We start from the raw sequence: 19,460 nt of genomic DNA on the forward strand, positions 1-19,460 counted from the left end.
AGTGAAGCAGGCGTGAGCTGATCCCAAAGATAGTGCAATGCCGGGCCGACCCGCGGCGGAGATGAAGCAGGCGTTAACCACTCCCCATACGTGGGCCGGTCCCGAAGATAGTGCAAGGCCGGGCCGACCCGCGATGGAGGTGCAGTTCGCCATTAGGGGGCCCACATAGACAGCTTTGCTGGTCTTCCTTCTACACAGAGTGGAAGGGCAATGAGTTTTTTTTACTTTCATATTACGCAACGTGTAATCTTAAGAAATGCTTATCAACCACAAATGTCGCAACTTTATTCTCATGTATTTCTTTATATTTATGCACTACACCCCTCAGAACCTATGCCCAAACGCAAACTCAGAATTAGGAGGATGCACGGTGTCAGATGTCCATGCAGTCACGTGACGAGCACGAGGGCGATGTACGATGCTTGTCGAGGGAAGAATGATGTTGGCTAGAAACCGGATGTTTAGGCACTAAAGATTGCTATTTTAGGCGCCTATAACAGGCACCAAAGTTGTCATTTACACAGACTGGCCAGAATTTATGGGATACAACTCGCCGGAATATGTTGTGAGACGTTGATGAAAATGAAATTACCACGATTTATAGTGATAGAATCCAGCACGCTGTTCGCGATTTAAGTAGTAATTGTAATTTTGAACTGGCAAAGAATGTCTCAAAAACCAGCAAGTGGCGAGACCTGGCGGCGAAATCTTGGTACTTAAAAATTATGGGGTTTTACGTGCCAAAACCACGATCTGATTATGAGGCACGCCATAGTGGAGGACTCCAGAGATTTGGACCATCTGATTCTTTAACGTGCACTTAAAGGGGTTGGGACACCAAATTTTGAGGCTATAAAAAGCATGTTGCAGGCTGCTTCCGTATGCAAGGACACCCAGAACGAGGTATCGGACGCTGCAAACATTTCAAAATAATTTTAATTCAGCTCCAAAAAGTCATTAAAAACTCCTTCTCGTAGTCGAGACCCATCGCCAGCGCGGCAGCTACTACGTCACAGAGGAGGAACGAAAATATTGACGTCATAGCACACCAGCACAAAAACGTGACGTATGATGAGTAGCGATGAAATGCCGATTACGGAGCCTGCTGAGCCGAGCGACCGAGCATAACCTCCACTATGACCGAGCTACAGGCATATAGAAATCCTTTCTTAATGCAAAGAAGGGGTAATGCGTGCAGACACAGACACAGGAGGAGAGAAGTGGACAACACGAACGCCGCACGGCGGCCCGCGAATGGCAAACTGCGTGCAGCGAGTTGCCGTGCCGACGGGCCTTGCACGTTTGAGTGTACAACTGTAGCCGGCCGACTCCGAAAGGGACCAGGATGTGCGGCGTTCGTGTTGTCCGCTTCTCTCCTCGCATAGTCGCATAGTTCGGCAGCTCGGAGCGGTCTCTCCTTCGCTTGGCCTTTCTCAATGTGAAGGCCCGTCCACGTTACCGGCACGGAAACTCGCCGCACGCCGTTTGCCGTTCGCGGGCCCCCGTGCGACGGCGGTTTTGCTCGCGAACGGCCAGATTTCCTAGCTGTAGAGAGCACGGGCCCGGGACCCATTTGTGCGGCAGCCGTACGGCGAAGCGGCCAATCAGCTTCCGAGGAGTGGTCACTCTGTGCACCGACGGCAGCTTCACCGCCTCTGATCGTTCGGCGCCGCCGATATCGTGGCTAGGCCTTTTCCGGTTCACTTCGAAGCTAACGCTTACGGCGCTTCGGAATGAATCACCGACTCCCACAAGCCGCAATATTTCCTTACCGTTGTTGTCGCTCTTCGCAATAATTATAATAATCGCGACATGCACTTCGAATCGCCAATTGTTTACCTCTGGCAGAGCCCGCGTATGCGCGAGCAGACGACGCAGCACAGTTTTACGTCACTATTTTTTGTGGCCCACGTGACCAAGCCATGTTGCGTTTCCTCCTCTGTGACGTCATAGCATCCCCCGGAGCCCAGAAACCGAAACCGAAATCGCTCGGTATAATAATGCTATTATTAAATTATTTATCGGATATATATGAATCCCGCTGTGTGTATCGTGCTCCCTGAAGCATGACGCAACGTTTGAATCAACAAACACATGAACGAAAATTTTGATGTCTCCACCCCTTTAAATCTAAGTACACGGGGGTTTTCGCATTTCGCCCCCATCGAAATGCGCCCGCCGTGGGCGGGATTCGATCCCGCGATGTCGCACTTAGCAACCTAACACCACAGCGACTAAGCAGCCACGGCGGGAAGTCTTGGTACTTCGGATGTATTCTATAAAATTACTGTACGTGAGTCAAATCTTATTAAGTACATCATAATTATAGTTTAAAATTTCAGTTGCTATATTATTAGACACTCGCGCATTATTCTATGCTTCGGAAATCAAAAGCGCACGCGGGTTACGGCAAAACGCAGAAATCTGTATCACATGTGAAGGCGTCGTATCGTTCTCGATCAGATTGGTTTCGTTTTGGCTGGTTAAACACCACAGCAGTTGGTCAGGAAACCACGAGATCACGTAGGTATCATCGCAGAAATCAGTTAACAATTCGGAAAACATGAATCGCAGGAACATCGACTTGGTGAACAAAATCACACTTCGTTACAGCACGGCCACACTTGTCGTCCGCGTCCCACTAATGCCGGTGTGCATAATCGCTATCGCGCTCACCTATCATCGTTTTCAGCATGCTCCGAGTGAACGACGTCTACACCTCACTGATCGAAAAATTATAATAAAAATGTTCCACGGTGTTTTCCGCGTTAGCACTTCACGATTAAACACTCTGACCGGTAAGCTTTTCATTGTACTATATATATATAAAAAAATGGGTACCATGAAAATTGGTTGTCAGTCCCTTTAATGCATATACAGAGTGCTTCACATTACTTGAGCCAAACTTTAAAAACATTCAACTGCTTCGTAGCTGGATAGAACCAAGGTAATTTTGTTTGCCTTTGCTTGGATATACTCAGACTATTTTTTTGCATTCTGTATAATAACATAATGAATACAAATTAATTAATCAACTGTTAAAATATTATAATTAGATTAAAAGTGTCAATGAGATAATTGTAGAGCAAGATGAAAAGCTCCCGATAGAGCTTTCTGTTGCTCAATACGTGCTATATAAGTGTTTTTCCCAGCGCGAAAGAAGCCTGCGAATACACGCAAAGTGCCTCGAGCGGCCAGTCGCGCGGAAATTTTGTGTGTATTTGCGGGCTTCTTTCACGCACGGAAAAACCCTTTTCCAGCACAGGCCGGGGCAACTTTACCAGAAACAACAGCAGAAGAACGGTCGAGGAACAGAATTTGGCTGTGGCGGCTCAGCCAGCGCGTAGGGGAACAGTGGTGGCCAGTGCGTAGCTACGCCGCAGCAGCAGTACGTGCATTTATTTGCCTAAGCTTCGTCTCTCTGTTTGTCTTCCATCTCGATTTTGCGATTTCGTAAGTTTACAGTATTCAAGAAAATGTTGCCTTATAACTGCAGCAACTCGCAATGATTACGCATGGGCGCAGATATCTTATTTCCTTCTGTGTTCTAAGAGACCAAGATTTCTTGAAAATTAAAAGAAATATATAACGCTAGGCGGAACGCAATGTTAACTAACGGCGCGTTTCGTTATGTATAATAATATTTTGGGGTTTTACGTGCCAAAACCACTTTCTGATTATGAGGCACGCCGTAGTGGAGGACTCCGGAAATTTTGACCACCTGGGGTTCTTTAATGTGCACCTAAATCTAAGCACACGGGTGTTCTCGCATTTCGCCCCCATCGAAATGCGGCCGCCGTGGCCGGGATTCCATCCCGCGACCTCGTGCTCAGCAGCCCAACACCATAGCCACTGAGCAACCACGGCGGGTGTCGTTATGTATCAACGATATTGCAAAAAGTGTTCGCTATGTGAGACTGTTTGCTGATGTCTGTGTTACTCTCGCATGAAAAGTGTCACTGACTAAGTCTTGCTCAATGATTCTTTGAGAGCTGTTGGAGAGTGGTGTGAGAAATGGGACGTGAGAATCAATCTTGGCAAAACTGCCTTTACGTCTGTATCAAATAAGAAATGGCCACTGGCGTTTACGTATAAGAGAGAGAGAGAGAGAGAGAGAGAGCAAGGAGAGGAAAGGCAGGGACGTCAACCAGACGAGCGCCCGGTTAGCTACCTTACACTTGGGGTAACGAAAAGGGTGAATAGAAACGTATGAAGTTAAGTATGAAACAGTTAGGTGCTCCACCCAGTTAAATTACATCGGCGTTACAATTACTTCAAGTTTAAGCTTGAAGAATCTCACACTGAATATATCTTCATGTGGATCTTCTAAACGCAAGCTGGGCGTTTTAAGACGAAGATTAAGACATGCCATGGCTGAAACAAAGCTTATAACTTATAAAACAATAGTGGGCGTATAGGACTGTGCTGTGGCTTTCTCACCCTATGAAGTGATTTTTTTCTTTTTTTTCATGTTCCTACGTATTTATTTTTATATTGTTTGTGCCATGAGAAAAGGAGTAGCCGTCACGATTATAAGGTGATTACGTCTCTTTCTTTTATTTTTGTTTCAATAAAAAAAAGTGGGACCAACTTTAGAGTAGGATAGCATAATTTGGGATCCGCATAGTCAAAAGCTAGTGAATGGGCTGGAACGAATGCAACGACTAGCAGCCAGTTTCATTTATTCACGCTTCCGGAGAACGCAGTCGCTGGCTGCTTTACTTCACCGGGCTTCCAATAAAAAAAAAAAAGTATGTGCGTAGACAGATTGCATGCAGGCCTGAAATACTGTATCGTCTGTATAATAAAAAAGAGCCTAGTTTATATTTGCAGCCTCCGGGAAGACTGTCACCGTTTCTTAATCACCTTTATGCCATATTACCCTACACTATAAGAGTTAATGCATTCAAAGTTTTTCTGTTTTTTTTTCCTTTTTTTTGCCACGTACAATTTCCAGATAGAATAAGCTCGACTCGGATGTGTTTGCCCAACGTCATTCATCTGAAACCTTTCAGCAACGTTTGAAATAAATAAATAAATAAATAAATAAATAAATAAATAAATAAATAAATAAATAAATAAATAAATAAATAAATAAATAAATAAATAAATAAAACTGCACAGCAACAATGATTGAACAAATGCTCGTGCTACCCTCCTTGTTATACTACACATTCGTCCCATGAACAATCGCAACGCCAGAGTTCCCTCCAGTAATTCTTGTAGAAGACGACGACGACAATAGCCTGCCTTTCTAGGTTTATAATAAAAGGGAAAATAATACATCCATTCAATCGCAGCAATTGCTACAATGGAAGCCCATACGGGCTTTGGTCCCGGGTTCGAGTCCCACACCAGGACGAATTTTTCTTCAACTGCGAGGCTTTTCCTTCGATGAACCCGTATGGCTTTCCTTTGTAGCAATTTATACGATCGGGTGGATGTCTCATTTTCCCTCTATTAATTACTCCTCTCCACCTTACGGGTTTTCGCAGAACTATTACATCAAACTTTCCATGTTTCTAAGTGAAAAACAACGACTTCTGTGAAGGCGGACGCAGCCTCCGCCCGAACCACGCCGGAGCAGATGATTTAACGCTGGAAGTGAAAAACCACGAGAGGAACAAACAAGCACGACGCGCTTTCCGCCGAACCACCAGTGCAAGAAGTGAGACGCAAATCGAGTTACTCCAGGTAAGTGTGCCCGGTCGTTCCCGACGTTGCAGGACGCGCTGGACACGCGTTAAATGTGAGCGCCGGGTCTTAATCGCATAACGATTGATTGGTCGACAGCGTGTTATTTCCTTAGCCCACGGCGCTAGTACTTCGGAATCGCGAACTGAATATCGATCTTTGGTAAACAGAAAATCGGAAAAGTTTAGTTGATTCGAGTACACGAAAATTCGAGGCTTTTCTTTACTTCTCCACCCGCCTCCCACTATCCCGCTACCCACAAGAAAGAAAGAAAGAAAGAAAGAAAGGAAGAAAGAAAGAAAGGTAAATGAACGTGGTTCAACGTCCCAATTGAAACACATGTTATGAGAGACGCCGTTGCGGGGGGCCCCGAATTATTTTCGACCACGTTGCGTACATGTACCTAAATCTAAGTAGCGATTCTGCACTTCGCTTCGGGGAATCGAGCCCACGACATCGTGCTCAGCAGCAGAGCGCCACATAGCCACTGAGACGCCGCGGCGGTAAGAATGCATTGACTGGCTTAGTTTAAACGGGGTTCGGTAAAACGAGCGAAAATTCTTTTTCGTATTGATCTGAGGCATAGATAAAAAGCAAATAGGCCTTCCACATGACTGAAAACAATCATACATATAGTTAAAAAGGTTGCACAGTAAACGTCTCCTGAACAAGTGCCACTGTTGACAGAGAGAGAGAGATACTACCTTTAATGATAATGCTGCACAAAAAAAAAAACGGATACTGACAAGTATTTACAAATGAGGCGAGCAGCACAGACGTAACAGCAGCCAAGACGGCGACCTCTTCTTCTTCATCGGTGCCGGCCTAATGCTGCAGTCTTCTGTCTCGCGACGTCATCCCCCGGGCGAAAACACTCGCACCATCCGGTCTGGTCAGAGTGCAGCATCAGCGGACGTGTTATACGGCTTCAGCTGAATCACGTGAACTAACATCAGTCTGGACCACCGCAGATGGCACCATTAGCTTTGCCAGTACAATCTTGTACGTCACGTCGGCGACTTGGCGCAGAACGAGATAAGGACCGCGAGGTAGACCGCTGAAAGAACAACTCTTCGAGTTGGCGACCAGAGGAGAATCCAAGAGAGTAGGCATCCTCATGACGGCAATCGTAACGAAACTTCTGTGACGCCTGCGACACCGTACAAGGCGGTCACGCACGATATGACGCGCAGCGTTTGCCCTTGCGATGGCATCTTGCGCGTACTCCGACGGTTGTGGCGGAGCGGCCGGCAGTAAAGTATTCATGGGTGATGTCGGTTCCCGGCCAAAAAGAAATTAAAACGGTGAACAACCTGCAGTGTCGTGGCGCGACGAATTATAGGCGAATCTAACGAAGGGTAATGCAGTATCCCAGTCGCGGTGGTCGGCGGAAACGTACATGGAGAGCATGTCGGTAGTGGTGCGATTCAGTCGTTCGTCTGAGGCTGATAGGCGATGGTGACCTTGTGCTTTGTAGAAGACAAGCGGAAAAGGTCATCGATGTCCGGGGACAAAAAGTAAGGACCGCGATCGGTGAGCATGTGTGCTCACCATATGTCTATGCTTAAACTGAACGCTGCACTGATAACAAGCCGCATTCTTTATCAGCTGCCGCTGATATCACCATCACCGAGCCAATTCGAGCGCTTGGAGGCAGCGCACAGGAAGGGACTTCGCTTGGCAATGGGAGTTCCTCAGGTGGCTTCAAACAAGAAGGTTAATAATGAAGCGGAGTGCCTTCCACTTCGCCTTTTGGCATCTCAGGTCTAGCTGATAATGCAGCTTTTAAGGCTGGCCGAGTCCCCCGCAGGCGCGGCGCTTCTCCGGCGGCTACGAGCAAGAACTCGCTCCCATTTCCACGCGGCGCTGAACACCTTTCGATCTTTAGGATTGGAGTGGCCTAAACGGAGTCGCCTCGACCCACCATGGTCTTTTTCGGACGTTACGTGCAGCCTCAGTGTACCCCACGTACCGGCGAAACGCACCATTTCAGCTGCCGAAGCAAAGTTTCTTGTGCTAGACCACTTGAGCATAGCGTTTAAAAGCCACCTGCAACTGAACCCTCACAAATGCAACACCTTATCTTTCAACCACCGCCGCTTTCCACTTGTTTTTTCATATGCGATTAGCAGCGTTCCTGTCGAAGCAGTTCAATCGTTTAAGTATCTGGGAGTCACTTTCTGCCATGACCTTTCTTGGGCTTTGCACGTCACTAACGTCATATCATCTGCAAATAAAACACTTAGATTTTTGCGACGTCATCTACATAACGCCACTAAGAACGTAAAATTGTTAGCTTATAAAACTCTCGTGCGAACAAAATTGGAATATGCTTCACCAATTTGGAACCCGCGACAAGCTTATATTCAAGACGCCCTTGAGTCACTTCAAAACCGTGCCACTAGATTCATTCATCGTTCGTATTCTTATGATGTGAGTGTGTCATCACAAAAATTAGAACCTAATTTACCCCTTCTCTCATGTCGCCGCCGTATCGCCAGTCTTTCTTTATTCTATAAACTTTTTCATAGCTCGATGGGTATCCCGCCATACATTGTTTCATCAACACGCATATATAGTCGCACTGGTCATCCTATTCAAGTCGCGCGTCCACGTGCACGCACCGTTACCTTTTATGCGTCACTTTTTCCTCGTACAGCTGCTGACTGGAATGGCCTTCCGTGCGACACCGCTGCCATCCCTTGTCCATCCACCTTCATAGAAAGCGTCACCAATCACCTTTCACCATAGATTAACACATGGTTTCTGCTTATGTCTGTGTAACCCGCCCCTTATGTAATACCCCGTTACGGGGTCCTTAAGGAATAAAGATGAAATGAAATGAAATGGAAATCAGCCTGGCTACGCCCACTGCAGGGCAAAGGCCTCTCCCATACTTCTCCAACTCCCCTGGTCATGTGCTAATTGTGGCCATGTCGTCCCTGCAAACTTCTTAATCTCATCCGCCCACCTAACTTTCTGCAGCCCCCTGCTACGCTTCCCTTCTCTTGGAATCCAGTCCGTAACCCTTAATGACCGTCGGTTATGTTCCCTCCTCATTACATGTCCTGCCCATGCACATTTATTTTTCTTGATTTCAACTAAGATGTCATTAACTCGCGTTTGTTCCCTCACCCGATCTGCTCTTTTCTTATCCCTTAACGTTACACCCATCATTCTTCTTTCCATAGTTCGTTGCGTCGTTCTCAATTTAAGTACAACCCCTTTCGTAAGCATCCAGGTTTCTTCCCCGTAGGTGAATACTGGTTACTTAGGTTACTCTGTCCTAAATACTTTTCCAGGTATTTTGGCTTCTTGGAAATGCTTCGAGAGAGCTATGACTATTCTTGCTGTGCTTTAAATAAGTATCACAGGACTTTGCACTCGGTATTTCAAATACATGAAAAAAAAAAGATATCCAAGCTTTTTAGCAAGAAAGTACAAGACCAACCCACCTGGCCGCGACGGGCACAATTCTTTTTAATTGTGAATACTTGTGAATTTCGAATTCTTTTGAAAGGATTTAAAGTTGCGTATATATGCACAAACTTGGTCCACCAAATGGCTAGGCCCCCCGCAGCGAGTAGGCGCACGAAAGAATTACGCCACCCGAGGTCCCCCATTGCCTAGATTTTTTTCTTTCCCAGGTTGTCGTCTCCCCACACGTGCGCACATCCATGTTGTACGCTAGATAGCGCAGGCGAAAAATGTGCAGCGACAGATGTCCCTGCCTCGTGGTGGGCACGAGATGTTGTATACCGAGCATGCTTTCCACGCAGCTCGCGGCAACAATGACCGGTTCTTCCCTCGAGGATTGTGGGTGAAACTTCGCTGACAAGCGCCGACGCGGAAGCGATCATAGGCGCGTCGCCTGAGCAGATTGCTGCAATTTCGCCGCCGAAGCTATACTGCGCGGTGGGAACCTCTACCGACTGCGTGTTATAGACATGTATACCCGGTTCTAAAAGAAACTTTCACCCGTCCCGTCGGGATGGCAGCAATAATGCGCAGTGTCTCTCAGCGGCTGCAGAATTTGGAAAAGAGTGTCGCAGTAAGAGGGAGAGAAAACATATTTATTTTGAGTCTGCGCAAATATACATAGTGGTGAGGGTATCGGCATAACTCGATGAATTGTGCCCTGCTGATGTTGAACCTCGTCAAAGCTGTCGAGGGGGATTTTCATTAAGCTATCACCACCAAATTTGTTTTGTACAGCTATAATTTCTGATCGCCAGATCGGGCTATAGCTAGGGCAGTGATTATCTTAGATGACAGAATTACGAGGCCGCAGACTTTCCAGAAGTCTAGGAGTCAGCAACAGTTACAGGCGTCGCTGAAGTGCGCGTCTGAAAATTCCAGGTGACTAAGGTTTGAACCCTTCACCAACAGCGTTTACTGGTTGTAGTGAAAAGAGCGAGGCAGCCAATCAACAAATCAGGAAGCTTTAATTCAAGGCACGAGCTACCTGCGGGAGGTAATACAGTTTCTGCTGCTCACGTATTGTATAGGTTTGCCTGTGCGAAAATGGGTCAAAGGGAGTCGCAGTTGCACTGCAGTACCCTGCGCTTTGTCAACACTTCCTGTTACGTAATGTCGCCGTCCTGTCGAGCGCATCTACGGAGCCGCCTTTCCAGCATAGATAGTCGTGTTTTTAAAAACAGAGGCAATATCTCCGACGAAAACTTGCAACAGCCACTCATCTTGAACGCCTTTTAGCAATATACCTATTTTTGTACTTTTTGTTGTACAAGAAAGAACATGTATCTAGAAAGTATATTAAAAGTAACGAAATACTTTTTTTATCAGTACTTAGTACTCCACTCCATATACTTTCTCGCGCAATATTCAGTAACTCAGCTTATAAATACATATTGTTAAGAACGGCCCACTGAGGTGCAAGTTTTGCCAGCCAGTTGCGACAGCGGCGTCAACTTTTCTTGGAAAGCCACCGTTACGCTCTAGCCTTGGCGCCGTTGTGACTAAACGCGATCGGCGGACCAGCTATTGTTACTGAACCCGCCACCGCCGACCTGATCTGTTATGCGCGGGGGAGTTGCCGAGGGAACGTCTTCGGAGGCCCCTTCCCACGAGCCGTTCAAGACGCAAGACAATGGACAACCGGCGGCCGCGCTGCGGGGGTCAGCTCGGGGAATCGGATGTGCCGTTCCTGACGTCAGCTCCGAGTTCTGCGAAGGCCGTCTGACATCGGTTGGGGACCACGAACCTCGCGCAAAGAGGTGTGTGTGTAATCCCTCGTCTACGGTGCCTCGTCGAACGTTTCCCTCACCTTGGGATCGAGGGAGGACCGAGTGTTTATAAACCGCTGTTCTGCGGCTGCTCAGTGTACTTTCTCTCGCAGTCATGCTAGACTGATGAACTGCAACGTCCTTATGTAGGTACTGTAAATAAACCCATATTCCTCGTTCTCGATGAGAAGCAGTCCTTCCCTTCAACAACGTCCTCAGCGTGGATAAGTTGGACGACGGCATGGGCCAGCTACCGTCTAATCCATGCCCGACTCCAATCTTGACAACTGGTTATGAACGGTGGGATTCACCCCCACCAATCCTAACAATATTTGAAGTATCATCTATAAGTCTGCCTCTTGCCTCCACGGAGGTACGACGCCAGCAGCGCCACCGGCGGCAGCGCTGCTCATCGCGACAGCTTCGCGTCTGCTGCACGGCACGCTGCGTCGTATGCATTCACGTCGCCGCCAGAGGAGGAGCTCCAGCGAAACGCTAAGCCTTGCTAACGCTTTTCAATGCTACGCCCTTTTGGTCGAAACATTTCTGGAGTTCTACAGCGGTAAACAAATCTCTCTTAAAGAAAATAAAAGCCGAGCCTGCCAGGATTCGAACCTGGAATCTTCTGATCCGTAGTCAGACGCGTTATCCGTTGCGCCACAGGCCCGCCGCGAAGTTGGCGCCGAGCCAGCCGTCCTTGAACGCAGCGCGCCTTTGCACGGCGGAGGTTGCTTTCGCTATTGCTTTTCGATAGTGACAATTCTGGTGCGATACACCGGTAAGTTCAAGCTTGGCTACTGTTGAAATTGGTTTGTTGGATCAGATACGTATCCTTCTGTGTTGGTGCCAAGCAATGTAGGGAGAAAAACGCTGCAGCTTGCGGCAGCGATGATTGCTGCTTGTTGTGTTGGTCGCTGTAATCGTTGTAAGAAAGGAATCGCGCCTTAGCACCTTTCCAGCCTGATGTCGCGATTTTGCGAAATATCGAATCTGTGCTTCTCGATCCGAAATGGGACCTTAAGCACAGAAAACCTACTTTTGAGATCATCTGTAGTCATCCGGCAAAAACATGTCGGCATGTCATCCCCTCCGATAAAGAAAACAATGCTTTGAAAGCGGATTTTTCAGTGAGGCTAAACACTCTGAGAAACTCACGTGGCTGCATCTTTCAGGTGCAGAAATTGTCGTTGTCATCTCTGCCATACTTTGTGCGCTCCTATAAGATGCGAGAGAGTTAACCTGCCAATTTGAAGTTCGTACAGCGCGTAAATTGTACCAGAAGCTCTTAGCCATAGGTTTTTCTCTTTGTCACTACTTTACAAACTTAGCAAGTTGTTTGCTTGTAGAAAGTGTAGCAATTTCGTTTTTCTTGTTCTTTTTCTAATTTGCTTTTTTTTCACACTACTTTTAAATGCTGTTCAAGTTCTCCGAAAATATATCGTGTACCTCAGCAAGCCCTGAAACCTTTTTCCTTTTATTTATTTTCTTTTTCACACCATTTTTACGTGCTGTTCAAATCCGCCGAAGATATATCATGTACCTAGGCGCTTTCAAGGCCCCATGCGTGCAAGAGATTCGGGAACCGCGATGTTAGGTCCATTGAGAATTGACACTATATCGTTCATCTCATAAAAATCTACATCGTGCAACAAACCCGCCGATGGCGGATAAATCAGCGGATCTCTTAGGCATGTAGGGCCCCTTGGCTTCACTTTTCGGCGATAAGGTAGCCTCGCCGCCTGCGGGATTATCGGACTGAGCTATGTCGAATGATTGGTTGCGATAATCGGAAGTTCGAATCTTTCTATCATTTTTTTTTTAAATCTGACGATGGTGTGCCTGAATTTGACCACCTCCTGTGCACTACATCTGCAGGCTGCAGGACACCAGAAAAAGATGCCATGAGCGAGTGGGGCTATACTAGTCCAGGTACAACCAAATTATAGGGAGGCCCACCAAACTTCAACAAAGACACTCCCTCACCAGAACCGGAATTGACCTTCCTGGTGCAGTATTCAGCCACCCCCTCCCTCATGATTCCTACAGTGAACCCATGGCCCTCAGTCCCCAGCAGCTGCGGAGCACCTGACCAAGGCGGCGGTCAGACATGTAACGAAGCAGAAGGTGCTAAGGATCTCTGGACCCGGACACGCCGCGAATGGAAACGGACCCTGGCAACCTTTAACAGCCGACCTGTGTCGAATGAGGCTAGCTTAGCTGGACTCTTTGAGGAGGAGCGTAAACTTTATTTTCAAATCAATAAGATTTGAGTCCGGCGTCTCTTTAGTGGGTCTGGGTACCCACCGCGGACGCGGTTCCGCGTCCTCAGCTTCCTCGGCTCGCTGGACGGCCCAGTGTTGTGCTGTCAGGCTCGAGCTGAGCAGTGCGGTCTTCCAGCGCGAGCGGAGGCTGGCGGTGGAAGAGACGGAGGGGTCGTCACTGCCCGACTTGTTTGTTAAGTGCTGACATTCCCATAACATGTGATTAAATGTGGCAACCTCACCACACGGCTATCAGATATTGTTTGTGATATCATTGGCCTTAGCGAGGTTAGAAGAACTGGTGAGCTTTATACAGTGCTGACTAACGGCCATGTTTTCATCTATAGAGGTCTCCCAGATAAGAAGCAATACGGGGTAGGTTTCCTAATCCACAAGGACATAGCGGACAAGATTGACAAACTCTACAGCAATAATGAGAGGCTAGCAGTAGTCGTAATCAAACTTAATAAGAGGTATTAAAGGTAGTACAAGCCTACGCTCAAACATTCAGTCACGATGATGATGAAATAGATCAGTGTTATGAAGATGTTTAATTAGCAATGAGAAAGTGCAAACTCAGTATACTGTAGTGATGGGCGACTTCAATGCAAAAGTGGGGAGAAGTAGACTGGTGAACTAACACTTGGCAACTACGCCGTCGATTCAAGCAACGCTAGTGGAGAGATGCTGGTAGAATTCGCAGAAAGGAATAAGCTTCGAATAATGAACACCTTTTTCAGGAAGTGTAGCAACAGAAAGTGGACCTGGAAAAGCTCTAATGGTAAAACAAGAAATGAAATTGATTTCATACTTTCTGCTGATCCAAGCATAGTGCAAATGTAGAAGTGTTTGGTAGGGTAAGTGCAGTGATCATAGGTTAGTGAGGGCTAGAATTCACCTAAATTTGAAGAGAGAAAGAGTAAAATTGGACTAGGAGAAACCGGTCAACCTAGAGGCAGTAAGGGTAAAAGCAGAAAAATTCAGGCTGGTACTTGCAAACAAATAAACAGCCTTAGAACAGGGAGATGAAGATGACATAGATGTAATGAATGAAACCGTAACTAGGCTGGTTTCAGAGGCAGCAATTAAAGTGGGAGGCAAGGCAACAAGGAAACCAGTAGGCGAGCTCTCCCAAGTAACAAAGGACCTAATAAGGAAACGACAAAAATTGAAAATGTCGAACTCAAGATAGAATTCGCGGAACGGTCAAAACTGATCAACAAGACGAAAATAAATAAGTGATATTCGAAACTATAGCGTGAGAAAGACTGAAGCCGTAAAAAACGCACGCAGCCTAAAATCAGTGAGAAGGAAACTTGGCATAGGACAAATTAACATGTATGGACTGAAGGATAAGCAGTGTAATATCATCAGAAATCTCGGAGGTATAGTAAAAGCAGCGGAAGAATTCTATGCTGACCTGTACAGTACCTAGAGGAGTCAGGATAATTACATTCGAAACAGTATTGAACAAGGTGCAGAAACGCCTCCTATAACTAGCTATGAGGTGAGAAGGGCCTTACAAGACATGAAACGAGGAAGAGCGGCAGGACAAGATGGAATAACAGTCGATTTATTTAAAGATGGAGGAAATATAATGCTTGGAAAACTGGCAGCTCTTTATACGAGGTGTCTATCGACTGCAAGGGTCCCATAAAACTGGAAGAATGCAAGCATTATACTAATACACAAAAAGGGAGACGTTAAAGAATTGAAAAATTGTAGGCCCATTAGCTTACTCCCAGTATTATATAGAATATTCACCAAGATAATCTCCAATAGAATAAGGGCAACACTAGACTTTAATCAACCAAGGGAACAGGCAGGCTTCAGGAAGGGATACTCTATAATGGATCACATCGATGTCATCAATCACGTAATCGACAAATCCGCAGAGTACAATAAGCCTCTCTATATGGCTTACATAGATTACGGAAAGGCATTTGATTCAGCAGAGATATCGGCAGTCATAGAGGGATTACATAATTAAGAATTTGTAAAGACACGCGACATAAATTTATTTATTGAGCTTAAAAAGCACAGAAACCAGCTAAATGGTGAACGAAGGTTGGCAAAGTTCAGATATTCTGAGAATTTATTTTGTAAAATAAGTAATGGTCCCAGGAGAATTTGGAACAAGGTTAGAAATCTCTCCAGTCGAATAAAACAAAACCACGTCCCTTGCATTAGCTCAGTGGACTTCATCTGAGTTCACAAGGGCACGCCTTCATACCCTGGACCCTGATTTACAGCTCCGTATTCCGCCTGAGCTTCCACAACGTGACTATGGCTTGGAGTAGCATTTTCAAATGCGTACTCTTTTCTTATCGGAATGACCAACAGCCCACTTTGTGACTTCTATGGGCGCAATGAAACAGTCGCGCACCTTCTTTGTCAGTGCTCTCGTTTCAACCCGCAAAGAGCAGTCCTCTCAGCCACCCTAGACAAACTGGACCAGCGCCCAATGACAGAAAACAAGATCCTTGGAAACTGGCCTACGCGAAAATCAGCGCGATCCGCTATGAAGGCGCTGCTGCGGTACTTGAAAGACACGGGGCTTTTTGACAGATTGTGACTGTACACTGTGTGATGTAGGATTGTACGGTGACACTGCGTAAGACTAGGAACGTCCTTGCGGGCTGCGTGACAGTGCCCACAGAAACAGTTCGTGTGTACGTGTGTGTGTAGGTTCTTTTTTCTCTTTTTAAAAAAATCCTTCGCTCTCTCACCTATCGCATCCCCTTGCACTTCCCTCAGTACAGGGTAGCCAACTGGAGATAATCTCTGGTTAACCTCCCTGTCCTTCTTTTGCCTTTCTTTCTCTCTCTCTCTCTCTCTTTAGCGGCCTTGGCTACAGATAGGTTGCAACTGAAATGAACGATTACTTCGTTACTATTTGTAGTTACGATGAGATATGTGATGACGATGATCCACGATTTTCGATAAATGACCGTAATTTACCTAACTCCATAGTTTTGGATTCTATTTCATGCCGTGAGACTGAAGAATTCGTAACCAAGATTAAAAACAACTGTGCGGCAGGACATGATGGCATCAAACTTATGCCAATAAAATACGTTGCTGATGTGATATCGCCCACGCTCTCATACATTATTAACTTAACTTTCTCTACTAGCGTTTTTCCCGATCACCTGAAAATAGCTCGTGTGTGTCCGGTCTTCAAAGGTGGTAATGACAAAGAAATTGCAAATTATCGACCAATATCGGTACTTCTGCTACTGTCAAAAGTGTTTGAAAGCGCTATTAATATCATATTACAATTTTTTAATAAGTATAATATCATAAGTGAGGCCAAGTTTGGCTTTCAAAAAGACAAATACACCGAGCTTGCGTTACTCGATATTGAAAGTGAGATACTAATTTCGACAGAAAGCTTCATTAGTTGGGTCTGTTTGTAGATTTCCGTAAAACATTCGATACCGTGTGTCATAGCGTTCTTTTACAAAAACTTAATAATTACGGCGTCCGTGGTATTGCCAATAGGTTACTACAATATTACTCGACAGACCGTCACCAATATGTAGTTATTAATCAGGAGACATCCTCGCATGCTAAGGTCAACAAAGGTGTCCCACAAGGATCTATACTCGGTCCACTGTTATTTATAATTTACGTAAATGACCTGTGTAGCATTCCGTATTCTCCTAAAATAATTATGTATGCCGATGACACTAACATTTTTTTTACTGGTGCTTCAATTTCTAACCTTGAAGGAAGTGTAAATACATACCTAATTAAGCTGACTTGTTGGCCTAAAATCAAGAAGTTACGGCTAAACGCGAGTAAAACTAAATACATATTGTTTGCACCTATCACTAAGCCACGGAATATAAGCTTAAATGTTTCCTTTCAGGGCCAGACGCTTCAGCAAGTTAAGGTTCAAAAATTTCTGGGCGTATGGTTCCAGGAAGACCTGTCTTGGAATGAACATGTAAATAAATTAGCATTAGAATTAACTAAAAGTGTTGGATGTATGTGCAGATAAGTCGATTATTACCACTTTGGCTCAAGAAAGCGCTATATTACACGCTATTCTATTCCAGGCTCAGTTACTGCGTGTTGATCTGGGGCACAACGACAGCACAGAATTATGCCACGTAACTCATGTTACAAAAAAAAGGTACTACGAATATTTGAGGGATATATTATGGTCACCCGCAAGGTTTCAGCACGCGTCCGCTATTTTCAAAACATTTCATATTGCAAATTAACCAAATCTATTATCTCAAGCTTTATTTGCATCTCCAAAATAATAAGCTATACCCCACGTACGGGTCTTTTAGATGTGTTCAATACTGCCTCCGCACACAAAGTATAACACCAAAAATTAGAAATACCTATGGTTTGCAGCATATTCTGAACCAAATACCCAGTCTTCTTAATGAACTTTACAACATTTTAGACCTAAGTAAACAAATTTCCAAAAATAGGTTTAAACAAATTCTTCTAGAAAACTGCATTGAATATGTTTAACTACTGTTTAAGTGTTGATTACAATTTCCATGTGTATTGACTTTTTAGCTTGCTCAATGTCCACTGTGTGTTTTATTTCTGAGCGCACACTGTTTCTTTTGTTGCTGCTTGTCACAATGTATGTATGTCGATCTGCTTGCTTTCTTCACTCTGATATTTCTTTCTTTTGTTTTTATATATCTATAGAGACAATTTAGATTGTTAAATGATTGTCTTATGTTAATTATTGTATATTGTTGCTATTTCTCTACTTGAATTATGACTGCGTGCTGAACTGTAATCTCGGAGCAAAACCCTCTGTCAGGCTGTATACCCTTTTGCTCTTGCTTCGATTTCTGTTGATGTAGAGAAAGAAAGAAATCAATCAATCAATCAATCAATAAAGAAAGAAAGAAAGAAAGAAAGAAAGAAAGAAAGAAAGAAAGAAAGGAAGAAAGAAAGGACGAAGTACAGAACGCTTACGTAAATACCTTGGAAAATATCTACAAAATTTCTACAGCTACATTAATTCTACACAAGAAAAGCAGACCTATAAAGAAAGGGGTAAGACAAGGAGCCACAACCTCTCCAATGCCATTCACTGCGTGCTTGGAAGAAGTATTCAAGCTATTAAACTGGGAAAGCTTGATATTAAGGATCGACGGCGAATATCTCAGCAACCTTCGGTTTGCGATGACATTGATATATTCAGCAACACTACAGACGAGTTACAACAAATCATTGAGGGCCTTAACAGAGAGAGTGTAAGGGTGGGGTTGAACATTAATATGCAGAAGATAAAGATAATGATGAATAGATTGGCAACGGAACAACAGTTCAGGATCGCCAGTCAGCCTCTAGACTCTGTGAAGGAGTACATTTACCTAGGTCAACTAATCACAGGGAACCCTGATCATGAGAAGGAAATTCATAGAACAATAAAAAAAAATGGGTTGGAACCCGCCATGGTTGCTCAGTGGCTATGGTGTTGGGCTGCTGTAAAACCTCATAACTATATAAAAAAATATGGGCTGGATCGCATACGGCAGACATTGTCAGCTCCTGACTGGAAGCTTGCCCTTATCATTGAAAAGGAAGGTATATAATCAGTGATTTTTACCAGTGCTGACATATGGGGGTGAGACTTGGAGACTGACAAAGAAGCTTGAGAACAAGTTAAGGAGCGCGCAAAGAGCGATGGAACGAATAATGCTAGGAATAAAGTTAAGAGACAGAAAGAGAGCAGTTTGGATCAGAGAGCAAACGGGTATAGCCGATATTCTAATTGACACTAAGAGAAAAAATGGCGCTTGGCAGGTCATGTAATGCGCAGGTTAGATAACCGTTGGACCATTACGGTTATAGAATGGGTATCGAGAGAAGGGAAGCGCAGTAGAGGACGGCGGAAGACTAGGTGGGGCGATGAAATTAGGAAATTCGCTGGTGCTAGTTGGAATCGGTTGGCACAGGACAGGGGTAATTGGAGATCGCAGGGAGAAGCATTCGTCCTGCCGTGGACATAAAATAGGCTGATGGTGATGATGAAGAAACCGACATAAATGTACTTCTGAGCGCAACTGAAGTAATTTTCTTGAGTAAAGGAAATTCAGGTTACAATTAGGTTAGGAAACGGAATCAAGTCTTCGATAAGACAGTATTCCATGGGCAACATATCTGATCTTAAACAGACACTACACTCGCACTTGCCTCCTTAAAATGTGTTGTATTCCGCACGCGCAAGGAAGGAAGGAAGGAAAAAGTGGAGAAGGAAAGGTAGGGAGGTTAA

General features: G+C 45.1%; 1 protein-coding gene and 1 non-coding gene across 2 annotated transcripts in view; both read right to left on the reverse strand.

Moving 5' to 3' along the window:
• LOC135920776 (potassium channel subfamily K member 1-like) overlaps positions 1-19,460 on the reverse strand; it is a 278,635-nt gene that overhangs the window by 111,175 nt on the left and 148,000 nt on the right. The window lies entirely within an intron of this gene.
• TRNAR-ACG (transfer RNA arginine (anticodon ACG)) lies at positions 11,535-11,607 on the reverse strand. Its single transcript has one exon. It is a non-coding gene; the product is annotated as a tRNA-Arg (tRNA).

This window comes from Dermacentor albipictus, chromosome 7 (assembly GCF_038994185.2).
Source record: "Dermacentor albipictus isolate Rhodes 1998 colony chromosome 7, USDA_Dalb.pri_finalv2, whole genome shotgun sequence".
In the NCBI taxonomy this organism is placed as follows: Eukaryota; Metazoa; Arthropoda; class Arachnida; order Ixodida; family Ixodidae; genus Dermacentor; species Dermacentor albipictus.